Source organism: Aquarana catesbeiana, linkage group LG03 (assembly GCF_042186555.1).
Source record: "Aquarana catesbeiana isolate 2022-GZ linkage group LG03, ASM4218655v1, whole genome shotgun sequence".
NCBI lineage: Eukaryota > Metazoa > Chordata > Amphibia > Anura > Ranidae > Aquarana > Aquarana catesbeiana.
This window is the reverse complement of record NC_133326.1, coordinates 561,373,199-561,396,134: the sequence shown is the minus strand read 5'-3', so window position 1 is coordinate 561,396,134 and position 22,936 is coordinate 561,373,199. Positions and strand designations below refer to the sequence as shown.

Genomic DNA, 22,936 nt, shown 5'->3' with positions numbered 1-22,936 from the left:
TGTGCCATGGAACTCAAAGGGAATATTAACTACCTTGATTGTACAGAAAAAAAATGTCACTGTTGCAAAAATATCCTTACTTTACCAATTGCCCTTTCCTACAAGAGCTTTTGTGAAAGTCCTTGAATGCTTGATGCAGTTAAACGAATATGCCGGTAATAGATCTTAACAGCACTGTGCATTGCATTTCCATTCATCGACTCGATAGGAGCTCATTGTATTGACCCTGTGCTCTCCTGTAACTCTGCTGGCTCTGTGCCGGCTCTCCTGACCATCAATATGATGCCTTCCCGGTACTGCAAAAAAACCCTTAGCTATTTTGTCACTGAGCAATTTACATGAGCCCCTTTTCCATCTTGAAACGGCAAAGCATTACTTTGCGTCTCATCCAATTCTAAAGAGTCCAGGCTCTGGAGCCATTAACATGTCACTTTGTGATATTTCAAAGCGCCTATTTAGTGGCAGTAACAGGAAAAGCGGCAGAAGTCGCTGAGGTATGGAATAAATTTGTCTTCTGACACTAGGGAAAACCAGCAGAGCACTGTCACAAGGTATACTGTGTCAGGAGCCGCTGTTATCGTGAATTACAAGGATTGTCTGAATTTTTTTTTTTTTTTTTGCGCAGCAGTTGTAATTAAAGGGGATTAATTATTTACAAAGCCAGAAATTGACTCACAATTTAATTTAAAGGACTGTTACAGTAAGAGAGATCAAGCCAGATGTGTGTTTTCATTTACCCCAGCAGTGAACTTCTCTATTTTGCTTCTTTTTTGTCTGTTAAATAAACCATATAAATTAAATCTGCACCAAACCTCCCTACCTCCCTGGGCAAGCCAACACAGTATATATAGATATATATCTATCTATATATACATATACACACACACACTGTATATATACACATAGAGTATCTCACAAAAGTGAGTACAACCCTCACATTTTCCTAAATATTTTATTCTATCTTTTCATGTGACAACAATGAAGAAATAACACTGCTACACTGTGAAGTAGTGAGTGTACAGCTTGTATAATAGTGTAAATTTGCTGTCCCCTCAAAATAACTCAACACACAGGCATTAATGTCTAAACCGCTGGCAACAAAAGTGAGTACATCCCTAAGTGAAAATGTCCAAATGGGGCCCAATTAGCCATTTTCCCTCCCCTGTGTCATGTGACTCGTTAGTGTTACAAGGTCTCAGGTGTGAATGGGGAGCAGGTCTGTTAAATTTAGGGTTATCGCTCTCACTCTCTCATACTGGTCAACATGGCACCTCATGGCAAAGAACTCTCTTGAGGATCTGAAAAAAATAATATTTGCTCTACATAAAGATGGCCTAGGCTATAAGAAGATTGCCAAGACCCTGGAACTGAGCTGCAGCACGGTGACCAATACCATACAGCGGTTTAACAGGACAGGTTCCACTCAGAACAGGCCTCGCCATGGTCGACCAAAGAAGTTGAGTACACATGCTCAGCGTCATATCCAGAGATTATCTTTGGGAAATAGATGTACGAGTGCTGCCAGCATTGCTGCAGAGGTTGAAGGGGTGGGGGGTCAGCCTGTCAGTGCTCAGACCATACACCGCACACTGCAACAAATTGGTCTGCATGGCTGTCATCCCAGAAGGAAGCCTCTTCTAAAGATGATGCACAAGAAAGCCCACAAACAGTTTGCTGAAGACAAGCAGACTAAGGACATAGATTACTGGAACCATGCCCTGTGGTCTGATGAGACCAAGATAAACTTATTTGGTTCAGCTGGTGTCAAGCATGTGTGGCAGCAACCAGGTGAGGAGTACAAAGACAAGTGTGTCTTGTCTACAATGAAGCATGGTGGTGGGAGTGTCATGGTCGACCAAACTGCTGTATGGTCTTGGCCACCGTGCTGCAGCTCAGTTTCAGGATCTTGTCAATCTTCTTATAGCTTAGGCCATATTTATGTAGAGCAATAATTCTTTTTTTCAGATCCTCAGAGAGTTCTTTGCCATGAGGTGCCATGTTGAACTTCCAGTGACCAGTATGAGAGAGTGAGAGCGATAACACCAAATTTAACACACCTGCTCCCCATTCACACCTGAGACCTTGTAACACTAACGAGTCACATGACAGCGGGGAAGGAAAATGGCTAACTGGGCCCAATTTGGACATTTTCACTTAAGCCTCGTACACACGATCAGATTGTTGGCCAACAAAACCGTGGACTTTTGTCTGCAGGGCGTTGGCTCAAACTTGCCTTGCAAACACAAGGCACACAATTGTTGGCCAACAAATACACACGTAGTGACGTACTACGTTGTTTTTCAGCTCTTTAGCGCCACCCTTTGGGCTCCTTCTGCTAATTTCGTGTTAGTAGAAGTTTGGTGAGTGTTGATTTGCGCTTTTCATTTCGCACTTTTCATTTGCCGCTTTTCAGTTTGTTACTGAAGGGCCGTTCGGTTGGTCAACCAGACATGTTGCGGAATCAGAGGAGATATCGTTTTATTATTATTGGCCTTGGAGTTATTGCTTTGACATTATTTTTTTGGTTGAATAATGATTTTTTTTGGTATATTTTCTGGTATATTTTGGATGCATAGAATGCACTTTTTGGTTAAGTTCTATTGGCAGATAGCATGTCTAATATGATTTGTTTTCTTTTTTTAATGCACAATAAAAAAATTGTGTAGAATAATACTTGGTTATGTGTTTTACTTCAAAAGACAGTTTGGGAGTTGGCAGTTACATTTAAAAAAATACAATGTAAAATTGACAAGGGACACCAACATAGTTGTATCTTTGATCTTAAAAACTACGGGATAATGGTGTTGTGGTAACTTGCCCAAAAAAAAAAAAAGCATAATAATATTATTCTTGATATCACTAGAAAAAAAAAGCCTTTGAAAATTTGTTTGCAATAACTCCATCAGTATCACCAGCAAAGCAGCTTCATTATTATCCCATTAAAGAAGAAGAGAATTGTGCGCTGCATTTCGAGATTTCATAATTTGTCATGTCACGAATGTGAATTCTCCATTACGATTGCTAGTTTACAAGACCGACCGCTTCTGGCTCATCCTTGCTTCCAAGCATGCGTGTTTGTACTTTGGACTTTTGTCTGAAGGTCTTGTGTACACACGCTCGGAAAATCCGACAACAGACATTTGTTTTGAGGGAAGAAAAAAGTCCGGACAGCCGCACACCAGGAGAATATAATCCAACGAAATTTCTTTATTGTAAAATCAGGAACAAATCACGTACAAAGCACCATGGATAGAATGTACAGATAATCAGCTAACGCGTTTCACGCTCTGCGGAGCGCTTACTCATAGTAAGAGCGTGAAACGCGTTAGCTGATTATCTGTACATTCTATCCATGGTGCTTTGTACATGATTTGTTCCTGATTTTACAATAAAGAAATTTCGTTCGATTATATTCTCCTGGTGTGCGGCTGTCCGGACTTTTTTCTTCCCTCACAACATGGATTAGCATTAGCCAGCACCTGGGGCTTTTCAACTCTGGAGAGCAACATTCAGTTTATACCTGGTTTGGATACAACCTGGTGTGGGGAAAATGCTTGTGCAACAGACATTTGTTCGTGGAAAATTCTAAAACATACTATCCAACTTTTGTCCGCAGAAAATCCGACAAAACTTGTCCGATGGAGCGTACAAAACGGTCGGATTTTCCGGCAACAGCCTGACATCACACATTTCCCGTCGGAAAGTCCGATCTTGTGTACGAGGCTTTAAGGGTGTACTCACTTTTCTTGCCAGCGGTTTAGACATTAATGGCTGTGTGTTGAGTTATTTTGAGGGGGCAAATTTACACTGTTATACAAGCTGTACACTCACTACTTTACATTGTAGCAAAGTGTCATTTCTTCAATGTTGTCACATGAAAAGAATATTACTATTTAATACAATGAGGGGTGTACTCACTTTTGTGAGATACTGTGTATATATATATATATATATATATATATATATATATAGTTTTAACAGACACCCTAGGGAATAAAATGGTGGTCATTGCAACGTTTTATGTTATACGGTATTTGCACAGCAATTTTTCGACATGTTTTTTTTTTTTTTTGGAAAAAAACGGTTTGATGAATATAAAAAACAAAAACACTAAAGGTAACCCAATTTTTTTGTATGATGTGAAAGATGATGTTACATCAAGTGAATAGATACCTAACATGTCACGCTTTAAAATTGCACACACACGTGGAATGGCGCTAAACTTCAGTACTTAAAAATCTCCATAGACGACGCTTTAAATTTTTTTACAGAATACATGTTTAGAGTTAGAGGAGGTCTAGTGCTAGAATGATTGCTCTCGCTCTAACAATCGCGGCATATGTAACCTGTGTGTATCTGGCTCTGATACTAGCCAGTGCCTCACCAGCCACTGACCTCACCACATGTCCCTGCCACACGGCTCATGTGTAAGGTAAAGTCTACAGGCTTGGAAAGATCAATTTGTAAATGGATAGAAAACTGGCTAAAATACAGAATTCAGAGAGTAGTGGTTAATGATTCTTACTCTGAATGGTCTAAGGTTATCAGTGGTGTACCCCAAGGTTCAGTGCTGGGACCCTTACTTTTTAATATCCTTATAAATGATATTGGGTCTGGGATTAAAAGTAACATTTCTGTCTTTACAGATGACACCAAACTCTGCAGTGAAATAACGTCCTTACAGGATGTCTCCAATTTACAAGCCGACCTCAATGCACTGTCTAATTGGGCAACGAAGTGGTAAATGAGGTTTAATGTTGATAAATGTAAAGTTTTGCACTTGGGGGCTAAGAATATGCATGCATCATACATACTAGGGGGGGAGTACAACTGGGGGAATCAATGGTGGAGAAGGATCTGGGAGTTTTGGTAGATCATAAGCTCAATAATAGCATGCAATGCCAAGCTGCAGTTTCCAAAGCGAGCAAAGTCCTTTCTTGTATTAAGAGAAGTATGGACTCCAGAAAGAGAGATATCATTTTGCCCCTGTACAAATCATTAGTAAGACCTCATCTGGAATGTTCAGTTTTGGACACCAGTTCTCAAAAAGGATATCGGGGAACTGGAGAAAGTGCAGAGAAGGGCAACCGAACTGATAAGAAGCATGGAGGAGATTAGAGGAACTGAATTTATTCTCTTGAGAAGAGGAGATTGAGCCCTGGTTCACATTGGTGCGTTTTGACATGCAATTTGACATGTCAAATCGGCATCAATGGCACCATCCTAATCAACGCTACACCGCACTTGCGTTGCCTCACTGATTTCAAAAAGTCGTTTCGGTACTACTTTTTGCGATTTCGGGGTGCGATTTCCATTGACATCTGTGCAGAAACCCACACAGATGTCTGTGAAATCACAGCCGAAATCGGGACTGACATGCGGGAGTGAAATCGTGCGCACGGCTTCATTCCCGCAGCTCAGTGTGAACCTGGGCTAAGGGGGATATGATAAACATATACAAATACATAAGTGGTCCATATAGTGAACTTGGTGTTGAGTTATTCACTTTAAGGTCATCACAGAGGACAAGGGGGCACTCTTTACGTCTAGAGGAAAAAAGATTTCATCTCCAAATACAGAAAGGTTTCTTCACAGTAAGAGCTGTGAAAATGTGGAATAAACTCCCTCCAGAGGTGGTTCTGGCCAGCTCAGTAGATTGCTTTAAAAAAGGCCTGGATTCTTTCCTAAATTTACATAATATAACTGGGTACTGACATTTATAGGTAAAGTTGATCCAGGGAAAATCCGATTGCCTCTCAGGGGATCAGGAAGGAATTTTTTCCCCTACTGTAGCAAATTGGAGAATGCTTTGCTGTGGTCAACTGTGGGTATAGGATTGTGCATATGGGATTGTATTTTTTCTTTTTTTTTGGTTGAACTAGATGGACTTGTGTCTTTTTTCAACCTGACTAACTGTGTAACTATATACTGGACACTTATTAATTGTTTTATCAGATTTACAATGCTGCTCCTCCATAGATACAGTGTGAGCTTTGTCACCCTAGGACAGAAAGTGTGTTACTGGCAGCATCCCTGGGGTAAATAAATAGGAAAAGAGGTGAGAAAAAGAAAATGAATGCAGCCACAAAAAGACCGGTAAGCTTCAATATATTACACTTTTTCCTCTCGTATTTACAGTAGGTACATTTGAGTCAGAAGACCTGCATGCATGTAACATGCTTATAGTAGCAGAGATGACTCTATTAGTCTTCAACTGTTCTTTCACTGCCCAGTCATAAGCTGGAGGCTGGGAGGTGGTCTATCTATGTTCCTTAATTACAGTAAAGAAAAGTCAGAGCACCAGGTTGTTTGGGCTGTTGGACAGAGCTGTATAAATGTCAGGACTGGATTAACAGAAATAAAATCCTTTGGCAGGTACAACAGCTCTATTAATGTGTAATTAGCCTTTGCCTGGAGTTCAGTTTTAGACTTAGAGCCGGTTCACACTGAGGCAGCACGACTTGCAGCGCGACTGCCTCAGGCAACCTACACACAACAGCAACGGCGACTTGCAAAACGACTTCTATATAGAAGTCAATGCAAGTCGCCCCCAAAGTAGTAAAGGAACCTTTTTCTAAGTTGGAGCGACTTGAGTCGCTCCTATTAGAACGGTTCCATTGTACAGAACGGAACACGACTTGTCACCTGACAAGTCGTCCCAGTGTGAACCGGCTCTTACTAAACCAACCCTCTGAGTGAATGTTATTTTTATTCTTCTGTTCATTTTGTGCAACTGGATTCCCATTCAATAAATGGGTATCGTTTTTAGAACGGCCCTGAATCTCAGCCTGTGAAAATGCAAGCAAGTGCTCAGCTGATCCCATGGACCCAGTCCTCTATGGGGAGATTTGGTGAAAACAGACCGCCTGTCTGTTTTCATTCGATCATATCTGATCCGATCTGCCAGACGGATGGAAAATACGACCATAATCCCTCTGAATTTTGCAGACAGGATCGGATCGGATAGTGGAGGATGTCAGTGGACATGCCACTGCCGACATCCGCCTCTCCATAGCAGTGAATGGAAGGTCCGATCAGGTCCACCTGAAAAACTGACAGCCCGTGTGAAAGGGCCCTATGCCTGTATAACATTTGGATGTGTTTGCACTCAGCTTGTCTGTGCTTATCCTGATCTTCAGTGAAAAACAAATAAACTGTACTCACAGTCCAAAAAAATAACAATACAATACAATACACACAATTTGGTCTGGTGACATTGTGGTCTGGGGTGTGCTGATGTCACCAGACCACAGTGTGAGTGGATATTGCTTTCATCTTTATTATCCTGATCTTCAGCCTGTTATCTTTGCTTTTATGCTTTTGTGTTTTATCTAGGTGGTGGCTACAGGTGGCTAAGGAGAAGAGCAGTCAAAAAGTTGAGATGCAGTTCTTTCGCCCCAACCACAAGTTAACATGGTCATTGGTAGCATCACTACGGTAGCGTTGTGGTGAAAATTATACCACCTATCACATTTGGCAGGCGATACCACTATTCAAGTGCATTAGAGTTCTGAATGGAAACACCATGCCGCAACAGCAAGCCAGTTGCTTCCCCATGGTTGCGGCATGGTGTTTCCATTCAAAAGCCCCCTTCAGCGGATTTAAAAAAAAAAAAAAAAAAACAGACAATTCGAAGGTGTCAGTATTGCCTTCTGAATACCTGCCAGCCACTGCTCTGCCATCCTCTGAAAACCGATCCACTGTGGATAGTTTTTCACAGGGGCGGTAGAGACTGCTGCTCATCTTAACAAGCCCTATCTGTCTGGAACCAGCTTGGAATCGGCTTGTCTGCACCAACCATCAGCTTGCTTTCTCTGCCACCGTCTGTTGATTGCACAGACAAAGTGTCCAAGGACTTACACTGTTCTGGATATGTCTTGCTTGTTGTTCATGCCAACACAAAGGATCTACAGAACTCTGTGACTGATAAATTCTTTCTATATGTTTACCAGGCCAATCATAACTGCTTTTCTGATAAAAAAAAAAAAAATCTGTTTACAGTGCACAATAACTGAAGCTTAAATGTACAGAAGTGGCTAAAATAACCTAATACAGAACATACCATAGAATGCTGACACATTCTTCCCTTTGTTTGATCAGTTTAGACTGTTGTGTGGGTTTAAATGAGAAAAATTGAAGGAACAATGGTGCTGATGTGCTCTCTCTTTATAAAACTCACACTGCTCTGTGACAATAGATGCACCACATACTAAAATGGTAATTTACAAAATAAAGATTTTATAGAAAAAAAAAAATTTACAAAAACTTAGCTGGTATTTTTTCTCCTAAAAATTTGAAAAATCTGATTATCAAATTACACAGTGACTTGTTAACACGAGACGCTATGCAGGAGCCATAGCATTATGTGACATCTTTCCAACTAGAAAATTTCACAATGGGTTGCCCAACAAAGAGATTAGAGATGGTAATTAGACTTGAGATGTTTTTATCTGCTCTATCAATGATACACTGGAATAATTGTGCAATGTAAACACTTAACAGGTACAGTGTATAACAATGACCAGTTTCACATTCCATGGATATTGCGTTACCAGATAATGCAGAAAATAAAAGAAGTACAAGTCAATTATGCCATTGTCCTTGTGAACAAAAATGTGTAAAGCTGTTTAACATCTACCTGCTCAGGTTACTTTGGTTTTATGGGCCAGATCGTAAAGCAGACATAAACCTGTGGTACATTCCTTGCTTTTTACCCCCCAAGATGTCTTAAAGAGTACATAAACCCTAAATCTTTTTCAGCATGATTGCCATCATTTACAGTATACACTTTTCTTAACCCCTTCATGCCTAAGCCTTTTTCTGACACTTGTTGCTTACAAGTTAAAATACGTATTTTTTTGCTAGAAAATTACTTAGAACCCCCAAACATTATATATATATTTTTAGCAAAGACCCTAGAGAATAAAATGGCGGTCATTGCAATATTTTATGTCACACTGTATTTGGGCAGCGGTCTTTCAAATGCAATTTGTTTGGAAGAAATACATTTTCATGAATTTAAAAAAACAGTAAAGTTAGCCCAATTTTTTGGGATAATGTGAAAGATGATGTTACGCTGAGTAAATAGATACCCAACATGTCCTTCTTTAAAATTGCGCACACTCGTGGAATGGCGGCAAACTACGGTACTTAAAAATCTCCATAGGCAACGCTTTAAAAATTTCTTCAGGTTACCAGTTTAGAGTTACAGATGAGGTCTAGTGCTAGAATTATTGCTCTCACTTTAACGATTGCAGCGATACTTCACATGTGTGGTTTGAACACTTTACATTTTCGGGCGCGACTTACGCATGCGCTCGCTTCTGCGCACAAGCATGGAGGGATGGGGCACTTTAAAAAAAAATTCTTAGTTATTTTTATTTTTTTTAAACGGTCCCTTTAAAAAAAAAAATAATTCTGATCACTTTTATTGCTGTCACGAGAAAGGTAAGCATTCCTTGTGACAGTAATAGGCAGTGACATGTACTCTTTATGGAGGGATCTGGGGTCTATAAGACGGGTGCCCCCATGGAAAATGGCTCTCCATGGGGGCACTCGCCGAAGAGGAGGAGCCAGGAGCGCTGCCAGGTAACTCCAGAAAAGGAGGATCAGGGACGCTCTGTGCAAAACCCTTGCACAGAGCAGGTAAGTATAACATGTTTGTTATTTAAAAAAAAAAACAACAAACAAACCTTTAAATTTACTTTAAGTATTTAGAGAAGATCAAAATCCCTCCTGAGATGTGTGCAAACCTGGTCACCAACTACAAGAAACATCTTACCTCTGTGCTTGCCAACAATGGTTTCTCCACCAAGTGCTAAGTCATGTTTTGCTTGGAGATCAAATACTTATTTTACTTACTGAACTCAAATTTCTAACATTTGGATCATGGGTCTTCTCTGGATTTTGGTTGATATTCTGTCTCCATCATTTAAAATACACCGGGTCTATAAAGTATAGACCCTTCATTTCTTTTAAGTGGACAAAATCTGCAGGAGATCAAATAAATATTTTCCCCACTGTATATACAGTGCTGTGAAAAAGTATTTGCCCCCTTTCTGATTTTTTATTATTTCGCACACTTAAATGATTTAGATCTTCAAACAAATTTTACTATTACAAAAATATAACCCGAGTAAATCCAAGATACAGTTTTTAAATTATTATTTCATTTATTAAGGGAAAAAAGCTGTTCAAACCTGCCTGGCCCTATGTGAAAAAGTAATTGCCCCCTCCCATGCTGAATCATGAATGAACTGTGATTAACCACAATTTTTTGGAAAGCTGAGTTAAATTTCACTTGCCACACCCAGGCCTGATTACTGCCAGACCTGTTGAATCAAAAAAAATCACTTAAATAGAAGCTGTCTGACAAAGTGAAGCATGCTAAAAGATCTCAAAAAGCAACACATCATGCCGTGATCTAAAGAAATTCAAGAACAGATGAGAAACAAAGTCATTGACATGCATCAGTCTGGAAAGGATTACAAAGCCATTTTTAAAGCTTTGGGACTCCAGGGAACCAAGGTGAGAGCCATTATCTACAAATGGAGAAAACTTGGAACAGTGGTGAACCTTACCAGGAGTGGCCGGCCAACCAAAAATGACTCCAAGAGCACAACGGCGACTCATACAGGAGGTCATAAAAGAACCCAGAACAACATCTAAAGAACTGCAGGCCTCACTTGCCTCAGGTAAGATCAGTGTTCATGAATCAACAATAAGAGAGAGACTGGGCAAACATGGCTTCCATGGAAGAGTTCCAAGGCCAAAGCCACTGCTGACCAAAAAGAACACAAAGGCTCATCTCAGATTTACCAAAAAACATCTTGATTATCCCCAAGATTTTTAGGTAAATATTCTGTGGACTGATGAGACAAAAATGTAACTTTTTGGAAGATGTGCATCCCGTTACATTTGGCATAAAACTAATAAAGCATTTCATAACAAGAACTTCATACCAACAGTTAGACATAGTGGTGGTAGCGTAATGGTCTGGGGCTGCTTTGCAGCTTCAGGGCCTGGACGACTTGGAAATACTCAGAGACCGCTCGGATGCACTCGGAAAGGCTCAGAAACACAGTATTTCCCAGTGCATCCGAGCGGCTCCGAGTGTCACCGGCGCCCCCGCACCTCTGGCCAAATGCGGTACTGCACACCGCAGAGGCTTGAATCCTGCTCATTTTGCGAGACAACTCTCGCAAACCGAGTCAGAATTTTTTTTTAAAAATAGCTCGTATTGCGAAACGCTCATTACCACATTACTCACAATCCGAGGTATTACTGTGTGTATATATATATATCTATCTATCTATATAGATATATATATATGAAAATGTAGGATGATCTGGATGACATCTGCATTCAATGTACAAGCATCACACAAGTGAACACTTTTTTTGTACTTTTAGCGATCACCATCATGCTAATTTGTGCTCTCGTCAACATGACTTAAAGTGGAACTACTACTGAGCACCACAAAACAAAAATGATATTTAATTCATTTTTAATGTTCAAAGCAAACTCTCCCACCCATCCATGTCTCCATTCTTTATTTTCTTGAGAAATCACTTTGAAAAACACCCCCCTAGCATTTCTAGCAGTGGCTATCTTGAGTAAGGGCAGATGATTCATGTATCATTTACCTCCTAGAATCCATCTGCCCTTAGCTCAGGCGTGCAGGCAGGAGGGAGTATTAAGCTGAAAAAACTCCTCCTCCCCTCCTGAAGACTCCAAGGATGTATGACATAATTTTCCTAGGCATGAAAATCCTATTTATTTACTAATAAAGGAGTAAAAATAGTCAATGTTGATTGAGAGAGTGAAGTTCCACTTTAATCGTACTGCAATGTTACACTACCAATTCACGCAAACCACAATGAAGCATGAAAAAAGGGAATAAACTTCTCCTGAAGTAGAAAGGTGCACATTCACTTTGGGCCAATGTATGAAAACAGGAGCAGACAGCACCTGGAGCAGCTGTGCAATTGGCCAATCAGCTCCTATCTTTAGCTTGTTCAGTTGAGCTTTGAAAATGCAATGTAACATCCTTTTAAACTCTTCACGCTGGCACCTCCCGTCCCTTTAAGAGGTTTAGGATGCGAGGAGACGGGGCTTAAGATCACGTGACCACCGTGATTGGCTGTCGGTTGAGCGCTGGGAGAGCGCTCTCAGCACAGCTGTATTGAGCGCAATTCATGCAAATATGCAGCCTCTCAGCACCAAAGACCAGGCACAGAGAGGCCGCAAATTTGCGTGCAGCCAGCGCCAAGGGGTTAATCAGCATACTTTCCTAAAGTGTTACTAAACCCACAACAGTAAAATCAGTGTGTATATCCAGTAAAGCATGCTTGTTATACTCACTGTGGAATCTAAGGGGTTAATGCCTGGCCAGCCAGCCGCGATCGTGGGAACGAGAACCAGAACGGGGATCTGTCAATGTAAACAGGCAGATCCCCGATCTGATAGGGGAGTTAGAGAGAGATCTGCTGATCCTAGTGATCATGATCAACGATCTCTCTCCTCCTCCAGTCAGCGCGTCAGTTAGAAACACTCCCAGGGAACACACTTAACCCCTTGACCACCCCCTAGTGTTAACCCCTTCCCTGCTAGTGACATTTATACAGTAATCAGTGGCTATTTTCAGCTCTGATCGCTGTATAAATGTCATTGGCCTAAAAAAAAAGTGTCAAAAGTGTCCGATCTGTCCGCTGCAATGTTGCAATCCCGCTAAAAATTGCAGATCACTGCCATACTAGTAAAAAAAAAAATAATAATAATAATAATAAATATCCCCTATTTTGTAGACACTATAACTTTTTGCTAATACATATTGGCCTAAACTGATGAAGAAATTTGTTTTGTTTAATTTTTTGGGGGGATATTTATTACAGCAAAAGTAAAAAATATTGTTAGTTTTTTTCTAAATTGACGCTCTTTTTTTGTTATAGCACAAAAAATAAAAACCACAGGGGTGATCAAATACCACCAAAATTTATTTGTGGGGAAAAAAGGACATCAATTTTGTTTAGGTACAGAGTCACACGACCACGCAATTGTCAGTTAAAGCGAATAGTGCCGTATCGCAAAAAATGGCCTGGTCATTAAGGGGGGAAATCTTCCGGTCTGTAAGTGGTTAAGTATCATTAAAATCACTGCTCATGTAAAAATCATCTTTTAAAAAAAATGTTTTTGCATTGATAGATGCCCCCATACTTTTTATGGGCAATAACTTGCATTTAAGCCTTCAAAATGGGGACTTTTGATTTTTAGAATTAGGGTCCCATAGACTTCAATGGGGCTCGAGGTTCGGTCCCAATTTTAGCGATGTTCAAGAGTTCTGGCGCAAACCGAACCAGGGGGGTGTTCGGCCCAACTCTAGTGCAAGGGAGCCAAGCTGAGCGGCCGGAGCCTGGTGTGCGTGTCTGCGGGACGGGAGCAAGGCAAGCCGGGAGAGGGCCTGTCAGTGCGGTTTGGACTGGAATGGACTGAAGGGAACACCTGGCATGGAAAGAGACTGTCACTGTGATTTAGGAAAGGACGTGTCGTGTCGGTAAGGTGTCATCATCATCTGTGCTGCTACACACTGCTGTCAGTGTCACTGTGAGAGTCAATTTCACGTGTTTGTGGCTGCCCGTTCTAATTTCTTGCTCTCCTGAGTCCTGTACTGAACTACTTGCTATATCGAAAATAAAATAGGAAATATGTTTTTTGCCTTAATATCTACCTTCAAGGAGAAGTCCAGCCTAAGCTTTTTAGGCTGGGCTTCCCCTATGGGTCACAGGAGTGCAATTCGTTTTGCACTCCTGTGACCCGTTTTCAGCGGAGAGCGGTCTGAAGTCCACTCTCTCTGCTGACGTCACTGTCATCATTCGAGGCACCACGTCATCCCGACTTCCAAGTCTGGATCCGCCAGCTGCCTTGATTGATGGCTGTCTCAGCCTCTCAGCGAGCTGCTGAGAAGCTAAGACGGCCGCTCCCCGTCCCTCCACAGCTCATCACTCCAATGAGCATGGAGAAGTAGAGAGGAGAGATGCTGACCGACAGTCAGCAGCTCTCCTCTCGGGGAACTGGGAAAACGCTGGCTCAGTTCTCAGTGCAGAGATGGGTCTGATGCTGCATCCCCATAGGTAAGTATGAAACTAAAATAAAAAAAATAACCCATACTTCTCTTCTAAATCACATTGCTAATTGCATATTGTACTTGTTTGTAGCCTAACTACTGACATTTGCACTTAAAACTGTAATTTTCAAATTTTTGAAAATGCCAGTAAAAACTTGGCTGTGACTGTAAATCTTGGGTGTCATGTCAGTAAATTTCAATAAGGAGGGTTGGCAACAATGGGTAAAACCCACATGTGGTTCTGAGCCTCCGTAAATGCAATAACTGAAATCCAATTAATGAAAAGGGTGGGTCAGGGAGAGCTAGATGATGCTGGATGTCCTTCAGCCCAGAAATGAGATGAGCTTGATCTGAATTGTCTGCAGCTTCATAGTCACACTGTGAGAAGGTCACAGTATGCAGTAAAATTAGAGTAAGCTACTTCAGTATTGGAGAGGAGTCTGTGCAACTGTGCAAGACTGAAGGGAAGGCTGGAGTTCAGCTTTAATGCTTTAATTCTTTAATGAGCGCAGTTGATTCTTTATTGAAAGTTCTAGATCTGTAAATCTTAAAGTAAAGTTTTCCTAGACCCCGAAGGATGGGGAAATAGCAGATAACATTAAAATCAAGTTTCAAGTTTGATTTAGTACAATATACAACATTCACAAGGGTCCTGCGAACGAGAAAGTGGAGCTGCAGGAAACAATTGGCACAGCTCTCCCGCGGGAAGCGTCATTTAATAACAGCTGCAGTAAGGAAGGTCGCCATACGCTCCTCCAGATCTACGGGGAAAATTAGATCATTTTACGGCACTTATTCACAGACACTTCTTGCAAATCCATAATAAGACGCACCAGCCCACTTCTAATTAACAAAACTGCCTTTTTAATTAAATGCGTTTTCATTCGTTTTTGTTTTTCAGATTCTGGATGTTTTTAATTAGATGGCTTTTATATTCACTTTTATATCCTACAGATTTAGCGGCCATAAGGAAAGGGTTTTATGTGTGGATGCAAATAGTGTTTATCAGCATCTGCCTATAGTTTCTCTGTCCTCATTTTTCTATGAGAATGGTGATGGATCACAGTGTGCAGAGTATTTATATGGCTTTTAATGCCTAAAATTTATATTTCCAGTGCAGATATGAATCAGGATGTTGGCATGACTCCCAACTGTCCTCTTCTACAAAACTGTATCTCTTAAAGTGGAGTTCCACCTAAAAGTGGAACTTCCGCTCATTTGTCTCCTCTCCCCCTCAATTCACAATTGGCACCTTTCCGGGGGGGACAGGATACCTGTCTTGACAGGTATCCTGTTCCCACTCCTGGGAGTCCATGCCACGGCCCATGATGTCACCGTGGGGCTCCCTCCTCCGCCCTCTGTCGCCAGGCAAGTTGGAGAGAGGAGCGGGGCCTCACGCATGCGCAGTAGGGTTCCTGGCGTGAAGCCGTAAGGCTACACTGCCGGATTCCCTTACCCGCAATGGCGGCGGCAGCACCCAACAGCAGATGGAAGCATCAGCTGTGGTGCAGACATCGCTGGACTCCAGGACAGGTAAGGGCCCTTTCACACGGACGTGTCCATGTACGGGCTCCGCTTTGCTCAGCAGGGGATCGCTCCGTCGATCCCCGCTGAGCAGGCAGATGACAGGTCGGTCTCTGCACACTGTGCAGGGACCGACCTGTCAGAGCGCCGCTCTCCTCTATGGGGGATCGGATGAAGACGGACCGTAGAGTCCGTTTTCATCCAATCCGCAGACGGATGGAAAAGTAGGGTTTTCCTCCGTCATCAGAAACGGAGCATAGTGGAGACTGATGTCATCGGATGTCAGCAGATGTTCATCCGCTGACATCCGCTATCCCATAGGGATACATGTATGTCCGTTTTTCATCCGAAAATGGATGGATGAAATACGAACATACGGCCCGTGTGAAAGGGGCCTAAGTGTCCGATTATTAAAAGCCAGCAACTGCAGTATGTGTAGCTGCTGGATTTAATTTTTTTTTGGGCGGACCTCCGCTTTAACTCTGCAATAGGACTTCTTTTTTATTGGACTGATATGTAAACAAATGTGCTATATACCAATCAAAACTGTATACAGTATATTGCTCCAAATGTTGTGTTAAAGTAGGCAAAACATTTTTTTTTTTTTTCATTTTGGATAGTGAAACGGATGGTTATAACCCCTGAAAGGTTTATTTTTGCCCTCTTTGTCCCAATGGGGAGATTTACCTTCACTTCCTGTCCCAAATCCGTAACAGGAAGTGAGGGGAACTCCCTGCAAATTAAGGGAATCTCTTAGGGACCCCCAGGTCACCAGAACTAGTGTCCCCATTGGAAGATTTCCCCACTATTACTTTTCTGGGGACAACAAAAAATGTGGGATTTTCTTTTACTTTCAATGATAATAGTAAACAGGACAAACAGAGAGGGTGAATCTTCCTAACGGGGACACAAACAGCAATAAGAACCTGACAGGGGTTCTAATCCCTCTCCACTCTATCCAAAACTGAAAAAAAAGAAGTTTTTTGCCTTTAGTTATACTTTAAGTGCAACTTCAGCCAAAACAAGTGCCTGCAACTGCAAGTACCTGTTTTCTTCAAATGTATCTCTGTGTCCCTGTGGATCTCCTTAGATTCTCTGCACAGGCTGTACTCAGAGAAGCCAATAAGTGCTCATACTGATAGGAGGAGACAGCAGAGAGATGAGCCCCTCAGTCTGCTGCTTCTCCATTACTGTTCAGTTACAGGCTGAGGAAGGTAAAAGACCTGTAAGTGTTACTTAACTGCAACAGAAGGAAAATCAGGTCTCCCTCCCTGCCAGAAAAGGCTGTGCTTTGTGGCGAACTGTGTAAATCTCAAGACTGGATGGGCAAAAATACAAATCCTTTGGCAGGTAAAACAGTTTCCCAGTCCAGGCAACAGGTTTGTTTTAATCGCGCCTTTCCTAAAGGCACATACCTTTCCTTCACTCCCTGCTGCTCTGTTCAGTTGCTGGGTATGGAAGAGCATCTAAAAGCACTGGGCCAATAATTAAGCACCAGCGCTGTCAACAGGGTAGAGTCCATAGCCCTATGTAAGTTACAACTTGTAAGTTGACACAGGGCAGTTTCTCCTAGCAGTTGAACAGAAAAGCAATGGAAAGAAAGTGATTATGTGCTGCTGGGGAGGGAGCATTAAAAGAGAAGTATTGGAGTTAAAAAAAAAAAAAAAAAAAAAAAAAACATACTCACCTAGATGGCTGCAGCACTGATCCCAGCTGCAGCTGTCCCCTGCCACCTCTAAGACAGAGAACTGAGCAATCAAACACCACTGATCATTCAGCTCTTGGTCCTCAGCCTGCAGAGAGCCAGTGACTGTCAGTCACCGGCTCTCTGCCCCCTCCAGCGCTCACTGGAGTGCAGGGCTGTGGAAGGGGCAGGAGGAGCTGCCTCAGGCTCTCAGCAGCTCATTGAAAGGCTGAGCCAGATGTCAGCCCAAGCTTTTGGGCAGATCCTGACTATATGGTTGGGATTTTTTCATAACTTTAAGAGGCTCTGTGACGGCAGCAGGCACAGGAGAAGTATAGGCAAAAAACCTTTGGCCATATTTCTCCTTTAAGTATAAACTCGTGCGTTGGGTCCCCCATGCCTACTAGAAGGGGCAACTGCTTATTTTGCCTAGAGGATGTGATATCAGTACCTTATTCCTCACTTCCCCAGCAGATGGTTCTCTTCTTGACTGCCTGACCCCCTGGAATGTGACCAGGCCCTCAGCGTCCTCCTGTACAATGCAGGGCAGCTGCTCCTGCATTGTATAGTATGAAAACAAAGGATTGACCTGGGGACCAGCTGTACAAAGAGCAAGGAATAAGGAAAGAATATCATCTTATTCATCATCCCCTAGGCAAACCAAGCAGGTAACTCTTGCAGTGGTTTTACCACCAGAGTAAAAACCATATTGTATTCTGGTAACTTTCAATATATTAATAACTTTTTACCTTCTTGTACTCCTTTGACCCAGATTCAGTCCGCTGGCCGCACGGAGCCAGTCCATCCAGAGCCAGAGCCAGTAAGGTTGTTCGGATGTAAGTGCTTGGGTGCTTGGGTCTCGTGGACCCCAGCCCCGCTGTTGTCTCCATCTTCTCCTGGCCATTCACTAAAGAAACAGTCCAAGGCTTCATTTCATGAATGGCCAGGAGGAGAGGGAGGTGGAGACACAACCACAGTGCTGTGGAATACAATGCCGCGTACACACGATCGGACATTTCGACAACAAAATCCTGTATTTATTTTCAACAGATGTTGGCTCAAACTTGTCTTGCATACACACGGTCACACAAATGTTGTTGGAAATTCTGAACGTCAAGAACGCGGTGACGTACAACACGTACGATGAGCTGAGAAAAATGAAGTTCAATAGCCAGTGCGGCTCTTCTGCTTGATTCCGAGCATGCCTGGAATTTTGTGCGTCGGAATTGTGTACACATGATCGGAATTTCCGACAACGGATTTTGTTGTCAGAAAATTTGAGAACCAGCTCTCAAATTTTTGTTGTCGGAAATTCCGACAAAAAATGTCCGATGGAGCCTACACATGGTCGGAATTTTCGACAACTAGCTCACATCGAACATTTGTTGCTGGAAATTTCGATCGTGTGTATGCAGCATAAGACCTGCAGAGCTTACACCTGAGCGGCCCTGAAGTACAGCAAGAGTTTTACTAATCCCTGCATGCCAACAAGCACATTTGACAAATGTACACAGTACAATAAAGCCTGTATGATAGGAGTTTGTTTTTGCAAATGTAACAATAATTAAGTTTATTGTGCTCAGAGTCAGGCTTTAAAGCATGTTAGCTGGAGTTCAGTTATCATTTATTTGTTGTGTGGAAGTTTACTCCTCCCATGTTTTTTCCCTTTTTTTTTCACCAGATTTGTTGAATTCTCTTCTAAACACAAACTCACCCACCCAGTGAATCCAACATTGTTCCGCTGCGATCCGTTGTTCAAATGACCTAGCCTGGGTCCCACACCGCCATTGTGGTCCGCTTCACTGATGGGAACTGGCTGCCTCTTCTGGGTTCTGGCAGCCTGCTGCTGATGCACGTCGGACACACCCTCTGGCTTCTCTGTGTCCTTGATCTTGCAGCCTTCTGGGAGATGTGATGAGGGTATCCTTGGAGGCTGCAAGACCAGATACCTAATTTTCACCTAGATGAGAATGGTGGCAGGGGTGGGGCAGAGGAAAAAAAATTGAAACAAACAGAAAAAAAAAGAAACAGTTTACGACTGTGGAGGGTAGGAGGGCTGTAAGGGAGCAAAATCCCTTTTGGGGGTGAAAGTTGACTTTAAAGGGTAACTCCGCTTTCTTGGGGGGAAAAAAAATAGCAAATAAAAAAAAAAAAAATAACATAGCATATACAATTGCAACTCAAGTCAGACTATAATTTAATGTTATTAAAAATGACGTTTCCTTTTCAATCTGAAGCTCTGTAATTTTCTGTAAAATGCAATGCAATATGGCTACCTGAAGGTGTTCTGTACACAGATGATGTACAGAGCGCCCCCTAGAAACATAATTTCCTGCTTGTGTGATTGGCTCACTAATTTTCCCAGAAATCTACACTAAGATACAAGTCCGATTTCAGGAATCCCTTGCAACAAAAAATTCAATTTTTGGTGAGATACTCCCAATAGGAAATCACGGCTAAAAGGATGCAGACCCTGCAATTTTCCTCATTAGAGCCCTGCATGTGCAGCAGCTGATTGATAATTATGAAACCACACCCATTAGATTACCTTACCACATTCACACAGACAAACACACAGGGGTTTCTTCAGAATAACAAAAGGTTGGACTCTGCAACAAAGTTAGTTAAAATCCTTGTAATGTACAGTACATAGATCACCCAGAGGGGAATGTTGAGTCTCACAGTGTGGAGCAGTCATTACTGGAAATGTGGCATCTAGGCCCTTAACATGGATCCCGGGCCTAGACTCCCAGAGTCTGCATGTTCTGGGGAGAAACTAACCAGAATCAGAAACAAGACTACTCCAAGGATCTCCCAGGCACATACCTCCCAAAGAGCAGTGTTCCCCCAAAAGCCAGGGCCTATAGTCAGTGGGTAAGAGGCTTTCCCCTAGTCCTCTCCAAAAGCCTCTGTCACACCGTTACTTTGCCCTGCAAGAGTTCCACCTCTTGCTACCCACATAAAGCATATGCATGGCAGCAAAGAGGGGTAAAGTTTAACACACACGCACTGCACATACGCCTCCATGGGCAGCAGAACCTTCTGTGCTGAGAGAGCACTCACAGCACAATGACCAAGCTGTCAAAGACAGCTCTCACACTCGTTCTCTGCTAATGATCAGTGGCCACCTAGATCGGCTTCCAATCATGTTATCATTGTGACAGCCAATCACAGTAGTCATATGATCAGCCAGTCCCTCCCACCCTCCAATGCCAAAGACCCTGTTAAAGGCATGGCAGGTCTAGATGGTAAGGGGTTAAGGAAACTGTATGCAAAATATGCAAAAAATAAATAAATAAATAAAATGGAGCATATAGTACATCACAGAGCTTTTCATGATGGATAATTACCATTTTAAGTCAGTATTTCTGTATTTTCGTGCTCTTTAGAACCTTTATTTCCAACGCCCACCCAGCACACTCCACACAGAAAAAGGTAATTATGAGAAAATCATAGTGATTTTCTTTCTCTTTTGTGAAAATCCATTTTAATTACCTGCACATAATGTTTAATAGTTTTTGTAGATGCACACCTTGAAGTCTTCAGCACGTACGGTCGTGTGCAGGTGTTTGCTTGCCCTTTGCTCCATTATAAATAATGAAATTGTGCGTTTAATCAGGCACGCACGCAGAGGATCGCTTTAAACGCTGCCCGCTCTACCCTAAATCTCGCATTCAGGTCGACGATTCCGCTGGAGTACGTCGCTCGCTTGTATCTGTGCCTAATTGATAGTCCATGTGGATATAATGTTATCACTGTCAGGCTATTGAAATGCAACACCTACGCCACTGCAAATAAATCACCCGCTCCTTTAACGCACAGGCAAATGAGTACTACATTACCGAGCAGAGGAGACCATTAATCACACCGTTATAAACAATAAATAAGGACGGTGGACCCATCAATCTCCAGTGCCGTCTCCTGGCTCCTATTACGTATACGGGCTTGCTGTGGGCTTCAAATTAATGTTCAAACCAGTGTGAAAAAATAATGACAAAAAAAAAAAAGTGCTGTTCGTGCGCGTAATAAAGATTATTCAAATTATTGTATTAAAGGCACACACTTCTCAATATTTAAAAATAAACCCTGCGATCCAACCAATGAAAAACAGGCTATACTGTATGACCAAAAGTTTGCGGTCTTCTGGCCATCACACCTATATGAGCTTGTTGGAAATCCCATTCCAAAACCATGGGCCTCAATATAGAGATGGACTCCATTTTGCAGCATTTGCAGCCTCCACTCTTCTGGGAAGGCTTTCCACAATAATTTGGAGTGCGTCTGTGGGGATTTGTGTCTTTTCACCCCAAAGTGATTTTGTGAGGTCAATTACTGATGATTGGTGAGAATACCCAGCTCACAGATGGCATTCCATTCACCAGTAAGGTCTGGAAACTCCAGTCAGAGCAAATAGCGGTAAAGTATATATCCACCCTTAGCAGCCCCCTTTCCTTAAGGCAAACAGCCCTACCGTTACTAGGTTGCCTATAGGACTTAACACATACCTGGGCAAACTGTGGCCCCAGGGCCACATACGGCCCTTTAGCTGTCCCTATCCAGCCCTCGATGCCTCACTGAGGAAATTGACAGGCTCATAGGGGCACGCTGACAGATGTCCATGTGGAGAGCTGCAAGAGCTGGAAGGAGAGAGCCTGAGGAACAGTACAGCTGGGAGGCTTGGTTCTGTCGTCATTGTCTAGAAGAAGTCCTGATGATATCCCCAAGTCTGCTACTCAGCTAAGTTCTTCCTGTGTTAGCGCCTGCATGTTGCAAACCTCAGGAGGTGCGTACCTGTTCTTCACTACAGGTCAGGATTTGCAGAAATCCCAGCTGTACTGATCTCAGACTCTCTACTTCCAGTGGTTTTCAGAGGGCATTTGACAGGCAGTGAGGAGGTATAATATCGCCTCCCCACCGACGCATTTAACCTTATAATGCCACACTACTGCTCCGTGATCACGTGTATTGCACATTTCTCAACAAGGGTTTCTCCAGAGGTTGCTAGGGGTTCCTGGAGCAATGAACAATTTCTACTTCTCAGATAAGATTCCACTGACACCATTGATCTTTTCATTGATCAATTCTTCCCAATCACCACAAGCGTAAGGAGCATTCTTCTCACTGATCATTACACTAATGTATCATGAGTTGTAGAGATTGTCATTTTTAGCAGGGGTTCTGAGATCTGAAAAATATTTCAAGGGTTCCTGTGTGTTGAAAAGGTTGAGAAAGGCTGCTGTAGAATGTTGCTAGCAAACCCAAGGTAGTAAACAGTAGACGTACCATATAGCGATAGGAGTAACAATATGTAAGCCACTCAGAAGTCAGGTGGATGTAGCAAAGGCCAGGGCAGGCAGCAGACAGTAGAGTTATCCATTAACGTTGCATTCGGGTGTGTATGTAAGCGCAATGGGCTGCTTTAAACTATTTTTTTTCTTATTTCTATTTATTTTCATTATAAATACCGTACATTTTTTGCCACTTTTTTTCATTTAACTTTATCCCATCACAAGGGGGCCATCAAGATCTCTACAGTATGTGACAGCATGGGCAGATAAAAGGTCTTCTTGATGGAGACATCAGGGTCTATTGAGTGGTCTATGTCT

At 42.3% G+C, this 22,936-nt stretch overlaps 1 protein-coding gene across 1 annotated transcript in view; it reads right to left on the bottom strand.

Annotated features, from left to right (window-relative positions):
- The window catches only part of AGBL3 (AGBL carboxypeptidase 3), a 204,412-nt gene that overhangs the window by 137,229 nt on the left and 44,247 nt on the right, over positions 1-22,936 (bottom strand). The window lies entirely within an intron of this gene.